Below are 18422 nucleotides of genomic sequence, written 5' to 3' on the forward strand. Positions count from 1 at the left end.
TAGTTTATTCGGGTCACCTATCAGTGGTTGACTCGTTATGTAGTATACAAGTGCAGAGAGTTGTATTACGGACGAAACGCGACCAGATGATACGAACGCGGACACGACTTATAGCTAGAATTTACAGACAGGAGTATTACGGACGAAACGCGACCAGATTATACGGACGCGGACACGACTTATAGCTAGAATTTACAGATAGGAGTATTACGGACGAGACGCGACCAGATTATACGGACGCGGACACGACTTATAGCTAGAATTTACAGACAGGAGTATTACGGACGAGACGCGACCAGATTATACGGACGCGGACACGACTTATAGCTAGAATTTACAGATAGGAGTATTACGGACGAGACGCGACCAGATTATACGGACGCGGACACGACTTATAGCTAGAATTTACAGACAGGCGTATTACTGACGAAATATGTATATCAACGTGGACGCGGGTACGGGCGCCCTGAGAAGGGCGGGCTCCGTCGAGCGCCGGTGACTTACAGGACAGGACCCGGTGACCGAGGACACTCGGCCTACACGACGAGAACTGCTCGTCGGCCGGGATGACTTACGGACAGGACCCTGGTGACCGAGAACACTCAGGCCTTACACGACGAGAACGTTCGTCGGCCGGGATAACTTACGGACAGGACCCTGGTGACCTGAGAACACTCGGCTTACACGACGAGAACGCTCGTCGGCCGGAATGGTTGGGAGCGTGGGATTTGAGGAGTGATTCCTGAGTACGCTCGAGGGACCAGGACAGGGACTGGCGGCGAAGCTTCGGCTGCGCCGCTCTTTATACCCGACGAGCCACCCCACTCCAAGACTAGCTTGGAGGGGGTCGATTGACGGGTGGGAGGCGAAAAGGCGGATTTCCATCGTGTTTATGTGTTGGCCCCGAAAGGGGCCGTTTACATGAGCGCGGGTGGTTGATTGGCCATGCGTATGTGTGGCTAGTGACGGCCAATCGAGTCGTCACAATACTAAATTCTTCAAATATAATTTTATATTGTAAGTGCTACATATAGTAATTTATTTTTATCTTTTTATATTAGATATTAATACCAAATCAATAGACTGCGTTGATGATAATATAACTGAAAATAAAACTGATATACAAAACGGTGACTGTGATTATTTCGGGATGACAGATATTCCAATATTCTGTGGTTTTTTTTTAATATTTTAATATACTAAATTCTTCAAATATAATTTTATATTGTAAGTGCTACATATAGTAATTTATTTTTATCTTTTTATATTAGATATTAATAAGTTAGACTTTATTGATAAAAATGGAAATAACACTAAAACTTATATACAAGATGCAGACTGCGTTTATCAGAAAAACTCTGATGTCTCAATCTTTTTTGGTGAGTATATTTAATGCTATATCAAGAATTACTGTAAATGCTTCAGTAGTAAAAGATTGTCTTTTTTTAGGAAATATACACGATTAATCACAAAGTAACAATGTGGAGATGATTAACGATGTAAGTGTATATGACGCAATGGCAAATAATACAGTAGAAGACAATAATATTATGGATGTCTTCCTATCTAGTAAGTCACACTTAATATTATTTTAAAAGTTGCATGTGATACGTAATATTTTATAGCTTGTATACTTTTCAATACTGAATTGCATGCGCGGCAAAAAGTTCTTCTTTAGTTTTCTTGTTCTATTGTGATTTTTTCTTCAGTCGATCAGAGGAGAATGAAAAAAGAACTAATTTCTCTCGCTATGTACCATTCAGGGCTGATTGTTCCAACTTCGTGATAAGATTTATCCAAATGGTAGTATATCTTCGTCTCTTTTCAGATAAGTTCTAAAAAAAGACGAAAATATGGTACCTATAGAATAAAACTTATCAAAAAGTTGAAACAATCAGTCCTCAATGTCGAATAGGATATAATTATCTCAAATGTACTGTTTGTGCAAAGAGTATACAATTGAGTATACAATGAATAGGGAGGAGAATGATATTTAATTTATTTGCGGATTGTATGTATACGAGTTTTATAATTTTCTGTTTGTACCGATTATCTTTTATTTTTGTTTCTTTGTATTTTGCAGCTACTGAAGAAGACCCGAAGTGGGTCGAAACGTTTAGAATTTAATAAATGAGTTTGATTTGAGATCTCATTTTAATTTATTAATTTTGTGCATGTCGTCCGCACAGGCTCCGATTGCCGTCGAGATTTTATTTTTATTGTAACACAATAATTCGAGCCGAGATTAACAGTTTTTTTTTATATTGAGTATACAATTATTGAAGTGTTATAAAAAAGACATGTTTGGTCGTATTTATTATTTTACTTATACTTCTCGTTTATTTATAGATAATCAGTTTGAGCCTATTACTGCACAGAATTGCGTCAAGAAGTTAAATTTTAGCAATATTGGTATGCACAAATCAAATATAGTAGAGATTTTTACAATCTGAATGATCTTTAGTAATTCCTTACAAACTATTAAGTCATTTATAGCATTTTCGAATAAAGCAGATTTGATCGATCCGAGATTTATTAATGACATCATAGACCAATCACAGCCATTTCTCTGAAGAATAAATGACTGTGATATTGGTCAATCATTATTAATCGATCAAAAACGCTATTTTAATAATAATAATTTATTCTTTATAATTATAAAAAACACTTAAATATATAAAGTACTTTAGGATAGTTTTTGTTATATAATATTTCATTTTGTCATTAAAAGTAAATGTCTTTTATAATTAGTTTTTAATTGTTCCTCAAATGTTATGATTTAAATGTATTTTAAAACTCTAGATTTTCTATTGCACCGATGTAGAATTACGTTTTATAATAAATCTATTAGTGTAAGAAGATACTGAGGTATTCATGTACATATAACTGGTTTTAGAGATCTATCGATTGATATATGCATATCCATTACTTGTCAATAAGATATGAGCAGTCAAAAAATATCAGTAAGCATCCAATACCTCTTTGAAAATTGTTTATTGCAAATATTTGTGTAAAATTTTTTTGTGAATGAACTTTATTAATTTTTAGTGATTGTTTTTTTTTATAACTAACAGAAACATTTAATAACCTGATATATATTATATAGATGTAGTTGCACAGATTTTATATAATGGCTTTATATGGTGTTTGAAATATTTATTTATAAATATATATTTATAATATTTAAAAATTTTACGTAATTTTTATTTTTATAATTTATTTATATAATACTTTCTTTATTTTATGGTATACACATTAAATATGTCAGTTTGTTGCATAAAGATTATAAAAAAATAGTAAATATAAATTGCCAAATGTTACTTTTGAACAATGAGTAAATTCAACAAACAATTGCATAGTAAAAAATAAGTACATGTTCATCAACATCCGCAGTACAATTAAGTTTAAACTTATTAGAGATTTAATTATTAACATAAAAATTTATATCGTATTATAAGCATTTTTATTTAATATAAACGTAATTACAAAAATAATTGCTATATATTTACATTTGAAAAAATAATCTAAATTTATCTATTTATATATTTACATTTTCTCTTCTCTGTTGTTAAATATAGATAACGATCATGGAAATAGTGATGATGGATCAGAGTACGCTCCTTCAGAAAATGAATGCATATCATCAGATGACAATAATGTAAGCTTACAAAAAAAATCAGCTACAAAAAGATCTGTATCCTCACAATCCAGTTTAGATACTTCAAAAATAAGTATAATTGTTACAGCATGCAATGATGAAGCAATGTCTGTTGATAAAAGTAACGTTAAATCCAAACAGAACTGTTGTGTTTTCTGTTTTAAATTATAAACTCAACTTGCGCGGCACTTAATAACAGTGCACCGTGATAAAGATGAAGTAAAAAAGTTCGCTGTTTTGCCCAAAAAACATGAAGAAAGGAAGAAAATAATAGATATCCTTCGAAAACAAGGTAATTTCATATTTAATACAAACGAGAATGTAAATACCGGAAAATTAATTGTATCTAGACGGCCCAATGTAATTTCCACTAAGACTGCCATGGATTTTATTGCTTGCTCAAAATGCAAAGGATTTTTTGCGAAAAATACCATACGTTACCATGCACATAATTGTCAGAAAAAAAATTTCAGTAAAAATAAGACTATTATGATTATGGGCATAAGAGTAACAAGCAGACTACATCACTTAGCAAATGAAACATTAAAAATAGTGTTTCTTGTAATGAGAGATGACGAAGTCACACGTATTATAAGATACGACGAATTATTGATAGTATATGCAAATAAATTGTGCACAAAATACAAGGCCCAGCATCAACATGATATGATTTGAGCCAGATTGCGTCTTCTCGGACGTTTTTTATTGGCACTGAAGAAAATTAACAAAGATGTCGAAGACTTTCAATCGATTTATCATCCTAAAATTTACGATTATTGCATCTCTGCAATCAATATAGTCGCTGGTTATAACAATGAAGAAAAAATGTATAAAGCAGCAGCTACTGCATCTACGTTATCAACACTACTTAAACAAATAGGAAACATCTTTATTGCAGAATGCATTAAAAAAGAAGATGGAGAGAAAAAGAAATTTGCGAAAGATTTTTTGAAATTGTTTACTGTTGACATCGGAATAAGTGTGAACAAAACTGTAACAGAAACTCAAACAGCTCACAAACGACATAAAAAAGTCATCCTCCCATCACGAGAAGATATTAATGCTTTATATAAATATTTGAAAAAAAACGAGAATAGAAGCTTACATGGAATTACAAAAATCTTTTTCTTATTCTAAATGGCTCTCTTTAGCACAAGTTACATTGACCTCTATTCACGTATTTAACCGAAGACGAGCAGGAGAAATAGTAAGAGCACTTATTGAAGACTAATACTTACGAAAAAGTAAGTGAAAATGTGAATAGCGATATTTATAATACATTATCAACAGAAAATAAAAAAATTGCCGAAAAATACATCAGATTTTGCATACGCGGAAAATTAGGGCGTACTGTGTCAGTTTTATTATCTAATGAATTATTCAATTGTGTTACTTTAATTTTAAAATGGCGAAAAGAAGCTACCGTACCAAGCAAAAATCCATATATCTTTGGATTGCCTGGTTTTAGCAACCATAGATACAGATATCTTAGAGCTTGTGTTTTAATGCGCCAATTTGCAAAAGAATGTAATTCAAGTGCTTCTACAACTTTGCGCGGCACCATATTAAAAAAACACATAGCGACACATTGTATTCAATTGAATTTAAATGATGTTGAAGTTTCAGAGTTGGCCACATTTATGGGCCATGCAGATAAGATACATAAACAGCACTATAGGCAGCCATAGGCAAACAGAGATATTTTAAAAATTTCTCACTATTTAGAAGCGGTTCAAGAAGAACAAAATTTGAGTGACGAAACTTCATCAGATAGTGAAGTCGAAAATCTTAACGATTTTTGTAACATCAGTAATGATACCGACTACAGTAATACTACAAAAAGTAAGAGAAATTGATGTTTTAATTATTATATACAAAAATGATATAATTAAATATACAATAATCTCATATTTTATAATATATTCTTTGTTCAGTTTTTGTATGTTGTAAGAAATATACCCGGATCCGGCGGATATCGTCGAATTACGTCGTCGTCGTTGTACACAGCTGATCATTGCGTGCGCACTCGAGCAGGCGCAAGACAGGGGAGAGGAAGGAGTGGGGCACCGATCGTCGACTCTGCTCCAAAAGGACCGGCGAAAAGGCGGGCACTCTCTGTCGAGAAGCGCGATATAGTAGTTTTGTAAAATATACGTGCGGGAGTCATTAGTGAATTGTTATACTTTAGAGAATCTTTTGTAATAAAGTGATCTTGCATCTTTTCTTTATCTTTAATTGAGTCGGGCCGAGTTTCTTTATTTATTCGTACCATCCTTACATCTCAAAGTGCAAACTCCTATCCTAAGTAAATATAAAATATATTTACTTTTTACATCTCGTTTACAATGTATTCTTAGATGCTCTTCATAATTTTGTAATATAAATTATTTATTTCAGATGTATCTCCGTGTGTCACAGAAAAAGCTTCTACATCATATGAAAATGAAGACAATAATAAGAAACGGAAAAGATCTAGTAAGAATTATTTTCTGCTACATACAAAAGTTTGCTCTATTTTGTGAAACGCTGTGTTATTCTAAACAACTTGTTATTTCAAATTTTGCTAGAATAGAATACATATTTATTGTATAACATTTTACAATAAGAATATTTTTTTAGTTTTTGATATCATATGGACTCTTGCATTGAGCATCTCGGTGAAAGTTTTTTATATATAATATATAACAATATAAATTATAAAACATATATAAAAATATATAAAATTTTATGTACAAGCTATGTACAATACAACTTCTATTAAAATCGTATAAAATTTGTATAAAATTATATATTTTATACGAATTTAATACGTAAGATGATTTTAATAGAAATTGTATAAAATTATATATAAATTATACATAGCTTATGCATAATTTTATATACATATTTCTATATTAGGAGACGCGGTAGTGTCTCCGGCCATGTTCACACCCTAAAAGACCTTAAAAGACACTACAAGTCTCCTTATCCTGCACCATCAAAGTCCATTTTTTGGGGGTGTAAAACTACTAAAATATAAAAAATTTTGAATTTCACGTAATATAACCTGAAAGGCGGCATCGCCACGAGTAATTTGAGCCAAGAAAAAATAAAATCGGTCAAGCCGTTCTGGAGATACAAGCGGTCAAAAAGTGACGTTTTTCATGGAAAATGAAGTAACGTCGTCTTCTTCTTCTTCTTCTTCTCTGTCCGCGTCCGCTGACGTCATCAGGATTATATATATATATAAATCTCTTCTCACCTTTCACTCACACCTTCCTCAACTTCCACCCACCCCTTTCCCTCCCACATCCCGCCCTTACCCCACATATAGCGTTTTCGTCTGTAATAGCGCAGATTTTTGGCTTGCCCGTGGCGCCTATACAATTAGAAAAAGTATTTTTGTTTTGGGTCTATTACACATCCAAATTAACAGTATTCGCTTTTGTAGCATTTTAGTCTGCAATATCTCAGACCTTTCGCCTGCTTTAGGCGTCTAATTAGAAAAATCTTATTTGATACTTGCATCACTAGAAGGCTGCCCCAAACGCCGTATATCTATAACTAAAACTGTCCCAAACAACTGAAAATGGATCATCAGTGTCACAAGTTCCATTATGGCAATAAGGAAACGAATATTTTGGGTTCCAAAGAATGGTTGACGGAAACGATGATAGACAGTTTCCATGCGCTACTCGAGAGCAATTCTGATTATGCACCTCGACCTGTATAGTTGACAATATTTCCCGATCAGATTGTTCCACTGAATAATTCAAAGAAGAAACATTTGCAAATACTGCACAGTGATCTTGGTGGTGGACATTGGGTTGCTTGCCATTACGATGCAAAATCTATTATTATATATGATTCTCATGAAGGTAGTCGTAATGCAAATATACAGAATGGAGAAATTCGAATTTTTGTGGACAGATTATTTCCCTTTCATGATTGTCAAAACAATCCAATAGTTTTTTCTAAAGTTCAGTCGCAAGGTGACGGTTATAATTGTGGTCCTATGGCAATTGCGATTGTTACATCTATTCTGTTTGGCGTAAATCCTTGCATCGTGACGTATAATCAATCGTTGCTAACACCTCATTTGTCCGCAATGTTTGAAAAACAAACAATAACTCATTTTCCGTACCTCTATGATTCAATTGCTCCATTAACGCTACTGCCGTTGGAGACATTGAAAAGACGAGAAAGGGATGCACTGACAATGAGAAAAGACTTGCACGTAGTAAGGAAACTGAGGAACAGCGTTCGAAACGAATCGAAAAAGATGCTTTTTCTCACAAAGAAAAATATTTTATGAATCCTGCAACAAAACGTCAGATAATGCGTGATCAGTACCATAAGGATCCTGAAACAAAACGTCAGATAATGCGTGATCAGTACCATAAGGATCCTGAAACAAAACGTCAGATAATGCGTGATCAGTACTATAAGGATCCTGAAACAAAACGTCAGATAATGCGTGATCAGTACCATAAGGATCCTGAAACAAAACGTCAGATAATGCGTGATCAGTACCATAATGATCCTGAAACAAAACGTCAGATAATGCGTGATCAGTATCAAAAGGATCCTGAAACAAAGCGTCAAAAAATGCGTGATATATATAAAAAAGATCTTGAGGGAATACGTAAAAGAAAGCGGGGCAAATATCAAAAAGATGTAGAAAATAAAAGGTACGTCAAAAGAAAAAATTATTTAAAAAATGCTGCCCGTGAAAGAGACCGCCAACGAAAATTCAGACAAAAATATCCCGACTCAAAAAAATTGTACAACAAGAGGTGCAATGCAAAACGTAGCGAGAAGTCTATCGTACAAAGATGGAAAATGTTCAAGAGAATGAAGGAAAAATTTAATACCGTTCGATTAAGTTTCCAAAATATTCAGAGTTTTATATTCAACAGATGTCGAGAAAAATTAATAAATCAACAATATGTGCTCGATTGGAAGCCGAACAAATATTTAAGTGGTGTGTAATAGCAAAAAAATCGTACCTCAATGCAGCAAGAAAAGTGTTTTCATATTTGAAAAACGTTGCTGAAGCTGCGTTATTGCGATTCAATGAATGTAAGACTTTGAAATATCCAAAAAGCGATCAACTTAGAGCTCTTTGTGGCTTATCCAAACATACTTCGTCTTCCGAAGCGTACTTTTATGAAACTGCTTACGAGCAAAGGAAAAAGTTTGAGCAACCACTTATAATGAGACAATCCTTTCCTCACGGAGTAATAAATGTTTTGCCGTTAATAAATAACAATGGTAAAAAGTTAAAAATGTGGCATTGTGATGAGAACAAATGCCACATAAATGATACTTCTATGGAAAAGTTTGTAAAATTTTTGGAACTGTTTGAAGAAGGTACTTTGAAAAAGATAATGAATGTTAAATTCATGGCGCAGCTAAAAAATTGTTCCGTTTCACGTACGAGTAGCAGATTAGGACATCCTCCGGAATGCTATACAAATCCGAATCTTTACAAGTCATACATTGCAATGATAAACACTTTATCACCTCATTTTCCTTTCGTGAGGAATATTCGAAGAAATGTTTACAAATTGATCGACAATTATAATAAGTTATGTCAACTGTTTTCATCTTTGAGATTCATCAATATGGATAAATTGATTCAATATGGATAGTTGAAATTTCCAATGATTTTAAGAATAAAGCAAGATTTTATCCAAAAAATGTAACTGATGTTTGTTTGGACGAGGAAAAGATTTTATCGAAAAATTACGAAGCATTATAGTCATGAAAAAGCGATTGTTGGATTTACCACGTATCCCTTGCATCTCTTGCGAAAAATTATGCTTGAGAAGAGACGTTTCTAAGCTCGAGAAGCTGAGGAAAACAATAGACGGACCTTTTTGGAAAGATCTGATAGCAAACGTAACAGAACACAGTAATAATACTGAATTCGTTTGTAAGCTTTGTTTGGGTAAATTTCAAAAAGGCGTGTTGCCTTCTACTTGCATTTTGAATAATCTTGCGGTAAAACCATTACCAGATGTTTTGTCAGATTTCAATGATTACGAAAAAATGTTAATCAAGAGAATGAGCAGCTTTCAAGTAGTGCAATTGATGGGCAATGTTTCGAACAAACATATACCGCATAGACAAATGATCCGCAAAGTAAAAGGTAGAACATTTCATTTGCCTCTACCTTTACAAGAAACATTGGATAAGGTATGTCCTCCGGAAGATCCTATAAATTTGAATCACGAGTTGCACATTCTCGTTCGAGGTATACCCAAGAAATCTAAAGTGGTTTGGGAAAATTTGGTAGATATTAATAAAGTATATAAGGCTTTACAATGGTTGAAAGAAAATAATCCTTATTACTCGAAAATTCGTCTTCCGGCGTCATCTGATGATCTATTAAATGATAAGTTGCAGGAAACAGAATATCGGATTGTCGATGACGAAAGCGACAATGACGAAATAAATGAGGTGGTTGAGAAATTACCAGCATTGAATTTGTACAATGTACAGGAAAACAAAAATAATAATGATCAAATCGTTTTAAAACGTAGGGCTTTCCTCACACAAATCACTAAAGATTCGGATATTAACGATCAGTATACAATATACCCAATACACGAAAAGAATCGATAACGAATCTGCATTGAAGCTATATCAAATGATGAAAATTGAAGATTTTCCAATGGATAATCGTTATAAATATCTGGATGTCATGTGTTTCCCTGATTTATATCCTGATGGTGTCAATGGACAACGAGAAGATAGAAACTTTGCATTGCCGGAATATTTATTTATTAGAACACGATTGATGTCAAAATATAGTAGATTCAGGTTGAATCTGCAGTATCTGTTTTTCCTTCTCAATGATGCTAACTACCGACAGTTGAAAAGTGGTATCTATTATACGATGATGGTTACTAACCCACGAGAGAGATACACTGCTGGTAGATACTTGAACGAATTGAAAGGTTACGAATTAGAATCGAATTTAATGAGTATTTTCGCAAAATTGAGAAATACGGATCAATTTTGGCGACAACCGTATCTACTATCGTACTAATCGCATACGATCCTGTAAGTACTTCTAGATTCATGTGCATAAAATTCAAAGCCATTGATTGATTTTATTTGTTCGTCCGATAATCCAATAGGAAAGGTTATTCATTACTTCTAGCGACTGGAATATCAAAGTAGAGGTATTCAGCACATGCATTGTATGATTTGGATAAAAGATGCTCCAGTAATAGGAAAATCGCCGGATGAAGAAGTTGCTACGTTTATTCGAAAATACGTAACGTGTGAAATTCCAGATGAAAATGTTTCGCCAACGTTGTACGATACGGTAATAAGTAATCAGAATCATAAACATAACTCGTATTGCATGCGTACGAAAAAAACGGAAACTAATATATACAAAAAGTGTCGATTCGATTTTCCTCGGCCAGTTACTGAGAATTTCGTTTTAAGAGACGTTATCACTTCGATAGTCGGTAGAAAAAATTTACGCAGTAAGAGCAGATTGTACAATCTTCCTCGCAAGGAGTCGGAAAGGTTTATAAACGATTATAATCCGGCTATCAAATTAGTTTGAGAGGGAAATATGGACATACAATTTATTGGAAAAAAATCAGAGTTTTTAAACTCATATTTAACAAAATATACGACAAAGTCGGAAAAATGCAATACAGACTTTGAAGTGATAGATTCAAATAAGTCCTTGGCATCGAAACTGTGGAATTTTGCAATGCGTTCATTAAATAACAGAGAATGCGGTGCTTTAGAAGCTGCGGATACACTATTAGGTAAACCCTTGTACGATATGGATAATGATACTATGGTCAAATGGATCGATGTTAATGAGGTGAGAAATAGAAAAGTTAAAACATTTAATGAAATTAAAGCTCTCGATGAAAATTTTACGAATATTTACTGTTCGTCACTCATCGATGATTACTATCTAAATAGACCTCAGGAATTAGAATCATTGAATTTGTACGATTTTGCCAGATTCTGGGAAATTACGAAACAGATGCCAAATAATGACGAAGTCAAGTGTTACAAACTGGCATCGGGTTTATTTTTAAAAAAACGAAAAAAGGGTTATTTAATTAACCATTATCGATTTAATATAAAAACTGAGCCCGAAAAATACTTCACGAAAAGTAACTGATATGTTATTCAAGGTGCCAGTTCAAAGTGAACATACGTAAAGTGTATATTATCTAAATTTAGTAATAATATATTACCATAAAAAGTAACTGTGATATTTTATTCAAGGTGCAAGTTCACATTGAATATACATACATATAAGTAAAACTGATTACAATTTGATTCTAGAAAATAAGTGCAATATGTTATTCTTAGTGCACAAAATATAATAGTCGTTTATAGAGATTTGATTTGAAATTCATACTAGCCCGTACAATAAAAAATAATTGCTCGTAATTCCAGAGTAGCAATTTGTTAATGACTCAGAAAAATAACATGGCGGCCTGCTCTCAAACAACTTTCGATGAGTAGAATAAATAATTGAAATAAGAGTTGTGAAAATTGTATAAATTAAAAACCTTCAATCTTTCTTTAGTAAAATTTCGAATTTTCGTATCAACTTCCGATTTGTGTTATACCGTATTTTCAGGGAGTAAGTTATTGATCAGAAAACTTTGCCTTGTTGCTCGAAACGGGTGTATATTAAGTAAAATTTATAAATGTACAGTTCTCAGGTCAACTACAATAAAGCTATACGCTTAAAAAGTTTACTGATTATTTGTCGTAATATACAATAAAAAATTACATTTTAATTATTCAAGATACAAGTGAGAAATAAATATCATTAAAATATACAAAAAAAATTTATCAATTTGACTCTGAAAAGTAAGTGATATGGTTCTCAAAGTGCAAGGTTTCATTTGACTTACAATTTTCTTCAGAAACACAGAAGAAAAAGGTATTTGTATATAGTTTTGTATATTCACTTTGTTGTGTGTAGAGCTTTTAAAAATACGTTGAATCCTTATTCTAATCTAATCTTCTTCTAATGTAATACTTTTCGTACTTCAAATGTTGTAGTAATTATTCTGTAAGAGCTTCGACATTATTTCTAAATGGACATCGAGAAACATCATAGTTTTTTGAGAGCAGGCCGCCATGTTATTTTTCTGAGTCATTAACAAATTGGTACTCTGGAATTACGAGCAATTATTTTTCATTGTACGGGCTAGTATAAATTTCAAATCAAATCTCTATAAACGACTATTATATTTTGTGCACTAAGAATAACATATCGCACTTATTTTCTAGAATCAAATTGTAATCAGTTTTACTTATATGTATATATATTCAATGTGAACTTGTACCTTGAATAAAATATCACAGTTACTTTTCATGGTAATATAATATATTATTACTAAATTTAGATAATATACACTTTACGTATGTTCACTTTGAACTGGCACCTTGAATAACATATCAGTTACTTTTCGTGATAATTTATTATTAGATCGTTTAAATTTTTGAGTACCTTCTTTTGAACATGGCCTGACCTTTTCATTTTTCTGATTTTTTTAGGATAATTTTATATCGTGTGTGTTATATATGACTATATATAAAAAATTTTATACTGAGATGTATCATTTAATGTATTTTACTCTTTTGTTTACAGTGTGTATACTCGTGCAATTGAAAACTTATAATGTGCACATATTGTATATATTATTTTTCAATATTGTTCTTTTCTAGCATCTCCTTATGGAAAAACTAAAAGAATGCGCTGGATTGAAAAAGAAAAAGAAGCAGTGCTTGAAGCTTTTGCTAAACATATGGAAAATCTCACTCTACCATCTTTAAGAGAGATTCAAGAAATGAAAAAAAAATTCACTTTATTGGCTCATCAAACGTCACCCCAAATAAAAACATGGCTTCAAAACAAACAGAAAACTCTGAAACATACATGTAAGTATTTTATTTTAGTAAATTTTATTTTACAGATGCTTCGACTTATTTATTTAAATAATTGAATATTTCAGAAAAAAGTAATTTTATAGTGTGTTCAGTTATTAAGCTGGGCTTCACTTTAATCAATCCTTTTTTTCATTAATTGTAATAATGATGATTACACTATCAAGGAATGCTGTGAGAAAAATAGAATTTGTGACGTATAATCTTACTAACAATGGATTACTTGTGCAATTTAATTTCTACAAGTAAAGGTATTTGATTTTTTGTTTAAGTCTCGAAATTTTTTCTTTATTTTAAATCGCAAAGTAAAAAGAACTGACAAGAATCTTTTGATCAATCATATATATAAACAGCTTAATACAAGTACAATAATATTTAATTTTTACAAATATCTCATTTGCTCTAATAAGTGATCTCATTTGTTTAAATGTGATACATGAAAGATTAATAATAAACATAGATTAAGTTTTGAAAAAATAATTTTAGAAATCTTTAAGTCATAGAAACTGCGTAGTCAATTATATGCAATGCTCAAATTTAAGTGTAATAAAAACAAAAAGATTGCTACATATAATACAAAAATATAAAAATATAATGTAATAGACATGATATGTTTGAGAAAGAAGTTTCTTATGTACTCACTCGTGCGCCCGTATATCTTAATATATTCTTGCCTTGACTGGCTGGATTGTGTCCAGATCTTGCCTTAACTGGCTGAATCCGTGTTCGTATCTTGCCTTGACTAGCAGGATCGTGTTTGTATCTTGCCTTGACTGGCTGGATCGTGACCGGATCTTGCCTTGACTGGCTGGATCGTGTCCGGATCTTACCTTGACTGGCTCAATCCGTGTTCGTATCTTGCCTTAACTGGCTGGATCGTGTTCCTATCTTGCTTTTACTGGATGGATCGTGTCTAGATCTTGCTTTGACTGGCTGGATCGTGTTCGTATCTTGCCTTTACTGGATGGATCGTGTTCGTATCTTGCCTTGACTGGCTGAATCGTGATCGTATCTTGCCTTTACTGAATGGATCGTGTTCGTATCTTGTTTTGACTGGCTGGATCGTGTCCGGATCTTGTCTTGACTAGCTGGATAATGCTTGGACTTTGCCCTGATTGGTCGGAGCATGTAAAATAAGACTATCGAAAAATGAATATTTTAAGAAATATATATAAATATATTTTTTTTATATATATAAAATATATATAAAAATATGTATATATATATATAATATATAATATATATAATATATATAATATATATATATCTATATATATATATATATATATAATATATATATATATATATATATATTGTATTTTTATCAAAAGGTAGTAACTTTCGAGCTTTATAACTTGAAAAGTACGCAATGGAAAAACATTTGACTATAGTGTTTTGGAAAGCTCTCAAGGTCAGCTACAAGAATATGTAATAAAAAATAGGGGGTGCCATTTAAAAAAATTAAGAGTTTAAAAAAATTAAGGTGACCTTTGCGTGATCTTCAAATAAATATCCAAGGTCAAACCAATGGCATCATCTTATAGCCCCTTCAAAACCATACAACACATGTCTGAACCATTTTTCGATATTTCGCTTAGTTTACGAGAAAATTGATCGTACTTTTTAAAATGGCTCACCCTGTATACAGGGTGGGGCAATAACTATTAGGACCTTAAATATCTTCGAATCTATGAGGCCCAGAGGAAGATTTGTGTAACAAAAATTGCACGGTACGAAGGGGGCTATCATATGGCGATAATAATTTTTGTCCAGGTGGAGGCGCTTCGGAGATACCAAGGTCATCTTCATTTTTTTAAATGGATCCGATATGTTTTTTTTATATAATATAATAGAGGAACTCGAAACAAGTTCAGAACTCACGACACAAGATTGTTGAACAAGATTTAAAGTAAAGAAAAATCGATAGAAATACATTTTTATTATTAAATGTAAGTCACGTTTACAAAAGATGTTCGAACGGATACATCGTGCATGATTGACTGACTTTTATTTTCATTTTATTAAGTTCTCAGGATAAACTAGACATGAAAATGGGTTGAAATAAGATTAAAATAAAATGAAAATAAAAGTCAGTCAATCATACACGATGTATCCGTTCGAACATCTTTTGTAAACGTGAATTTCATTTAATAATAAAAATGTATTTCTATCGATTTTTCTTTACTTTAAATCTTGTTCAATGATCTTGTGTCGTGAGTTTTGAACTTGTTTCGTGATCTATTTAAAAAAATTAAGATAACCTTGGTATCTCCGAAGCGCCTCCACCTGGACAAAAATTATTATCGTCATATGATAGCCCCCTTCGTACCGTGCAATTTTTGTTACACAAATCTTCCTCTGGGCCTCATAGATTCAAAGATATTTAAGGTCCTAATAGTTATTGCCCCATCCTGTATACAGGGTGTTAAAAAAGTGTCGCATACGCTCAGTACCATTCGATAGAGAATGAAAATCTAAGAATAAATAATACTATTTTTAGTCTAATACTATTTTTCGATCTGATGAATAATTTTACCGCAATTAATTATTGTAATCAGTCAATCAGCGCGGAGTTACAAGAGTAAGTCAAGGGTGGGCGCACGAAGTTAGCTGCGGCGCGGCGGCAACCGCGCTCACGTATGATACGCAGTTTTACTTTTTCATAGCATAAACAATATTCTATTTAATATAAAAAAATTAAATTATTAATTGTCTTATAAAATATAAATGAAATAAATTTATGTCGGCTGTCATTGCAGCCCTTTTCAAGTAAATCTATAAAAAGTTACATAAATATAATTATAATTTTAATACACTTCATCGCTACACATAATTATACATTCAAAAACCAAAAATATGCTACATATCAAATTAATACAGCAAATCAATTTTACTGCAAACCACCGACAATATTAAACATTGTTTTGATGAACAATGCAAAACTGACAGAAGTAAGCACGAAATAAATAGATGTTAACAGTTAGCAAGAATCTTAGTCACTACGCGTTAAGAAAATAGAGACAAACCTAATGTGTCTTTCGCTATTTAAAACGTCATAACAAAGTCAAATAAATAAATAAATAGGTAAGTATAAAAATAAAAATAAGTTAAATAGCGTCAAGAACACGATCATAAATCCCACTAAAATTTTCCGTATTTTTCTGTAAATTAATGCTTTTACGTTGTTTTTTTATATAAAACATTTCTGCAATTTCTCTTTTTCTTGTTTGTTTTTCTTGATGCAAGATCACCGGAGAATCCCAACGGAACTCATGATCGTTGCAAGTCCGATGCACACTAACGACTGAATGTAATGTCGTGTCTTTTTTGATATTATTTCTATGTTCTTTGATACGCGTTTCTATGGTAAATGTCTCTTTGTCTGTCCAATATACGTAGAATCACAATTCGCACATTCAATTTTATACACGACATCGGTTCTTTTTAAGTTGTCAATCCTATCTTTTCTTCTTTTTATCAGTGTGTCTAATTTTTAGGAACGGTATATAATACATCAATTCCATTTTTATTAATACAACGCGTAATATTCTCGCTCAAGTCCTAAATGTAAGGCAACACTATGCTATTTCGCGCATCAAATTTATTGCGATTGGATGTGTTAAGATTACCGCCAAATTAAATTGCCCTACGTCTTTTGTTAATGTTTTTGTTTATTACTGTTGACGGGTAACAATTATTACGAAGAATTTTTTTGACTATGTTGTTTTCTTCGTAAAACATAGGGTGTTACGTCCCAGGGGCGTTGGGTACCGAAACTACCCACGTAATCCCCGAGGACCGCGGGTGCTGGGAAATTTTAACGGAGATCTAGATCCGAAATTCTCGAATTATAACGAAGGTCGGTTCTGGATCGTTATAAGGGGTTTCTTTGTGACGGCCAAGGTAAGAGAGGAAGTTACTCAAGGCTCCGGGGCAGGCTCCACAGGTAGAATCACGCACAGCGACAGTTCCTACTAAAACTCGGGTACAGGAGGTGCACTTCTCGAAACGCGAATCGTCTCCTATGGTGATATAGTGGCGTACTAGGCGCTCGTATAAATTCCGTTGCGGAGATTCCAGGTCGGTGAAACAACGATCGCAGATGATTGTGCGCGTAGTGAGGTGTCTACGGAATATAGCTATGGTGCAACGAGCGGACGCTACCCACTCGGCATAGGACAAAGATGGGGATCCAAGACGTGGATTAGGGTTAGGAATTCGGGGGCGCATTATTCCAGCATCGCGGGGTGGTTCGAGTAACTGTTGGCGGTTGACTCCCGAAGTGCTATACGCGGATATATAGAAGACCACCGGTGCGGATATATAGAAGGTAGATGCGGATAGCCAGATATATATATATGTCGTCGTCAATTAGGATGGGCGGTTGGTAATATCTATAAACGTATCGCAGGGCAATGAGTATGTGTGCGGAGGCGCGCGAGTGTGGCGGCGGCGTGGCTCATCGACCGCGTGTTGGGGAAGACGCGCAAATATGGCGGTGGCGTGGGTTGTCGACCGCGTGTTCGAAAAAGGGGCGCGCAAGTATGGCGACGGCGTGAGTTGCCGGCCACGTGTTTGAATAAGGCGCACAAGTATGGCGGTGGCGTGGGTCGTCGACCGCGTGTTAGGGAAGACGTGCAAATATGGCGGCGGCGTGGGTTGCTGACCACGTGTTCAAGTAAAGCGCGCAAATATAGCGGTGGCGTGGGTCGTCGACCGCGTGTTAAGGAAGACGTGCAAATATGGCGGCGGCGTGGGTTGCCGACCACGTGTTCGAATGAAGCGCACAAGTATGGCGGTGGCGTGGGTCGTCGACCGCGTGTTAAAGAAG

General features: G+C 33.6%; 1 pseudogene; it reads left to right on the forward strand.

The window, feature by feature from the left end:
• Positions 1-1517: 1517 nt before the first annotated feature.
• Positions 1518-17423, forward strand: LOC146719718 (uncharacterized; annotated as a pseudogene).
• The last annotated feature ends 999 nt before the right edge of the window (positions 17424-18422 follow it).

This window comes from Nylanderia fulva, unplaced genomic scaffold (genome assembly GCF_048542155.1).
Source record: "Nylanderia fulva isolate GAGA-0341 unplaced genomic scaffold, ASM4854215v1 Scaffold89, whole genome shotgun sequence".
Lineage (NCBI taxonomy): Eukaryota > Metazoa > Arthropoda > Insecta > Hymenoptera > Formicidae > Nylanderia > Nylanderia fulva.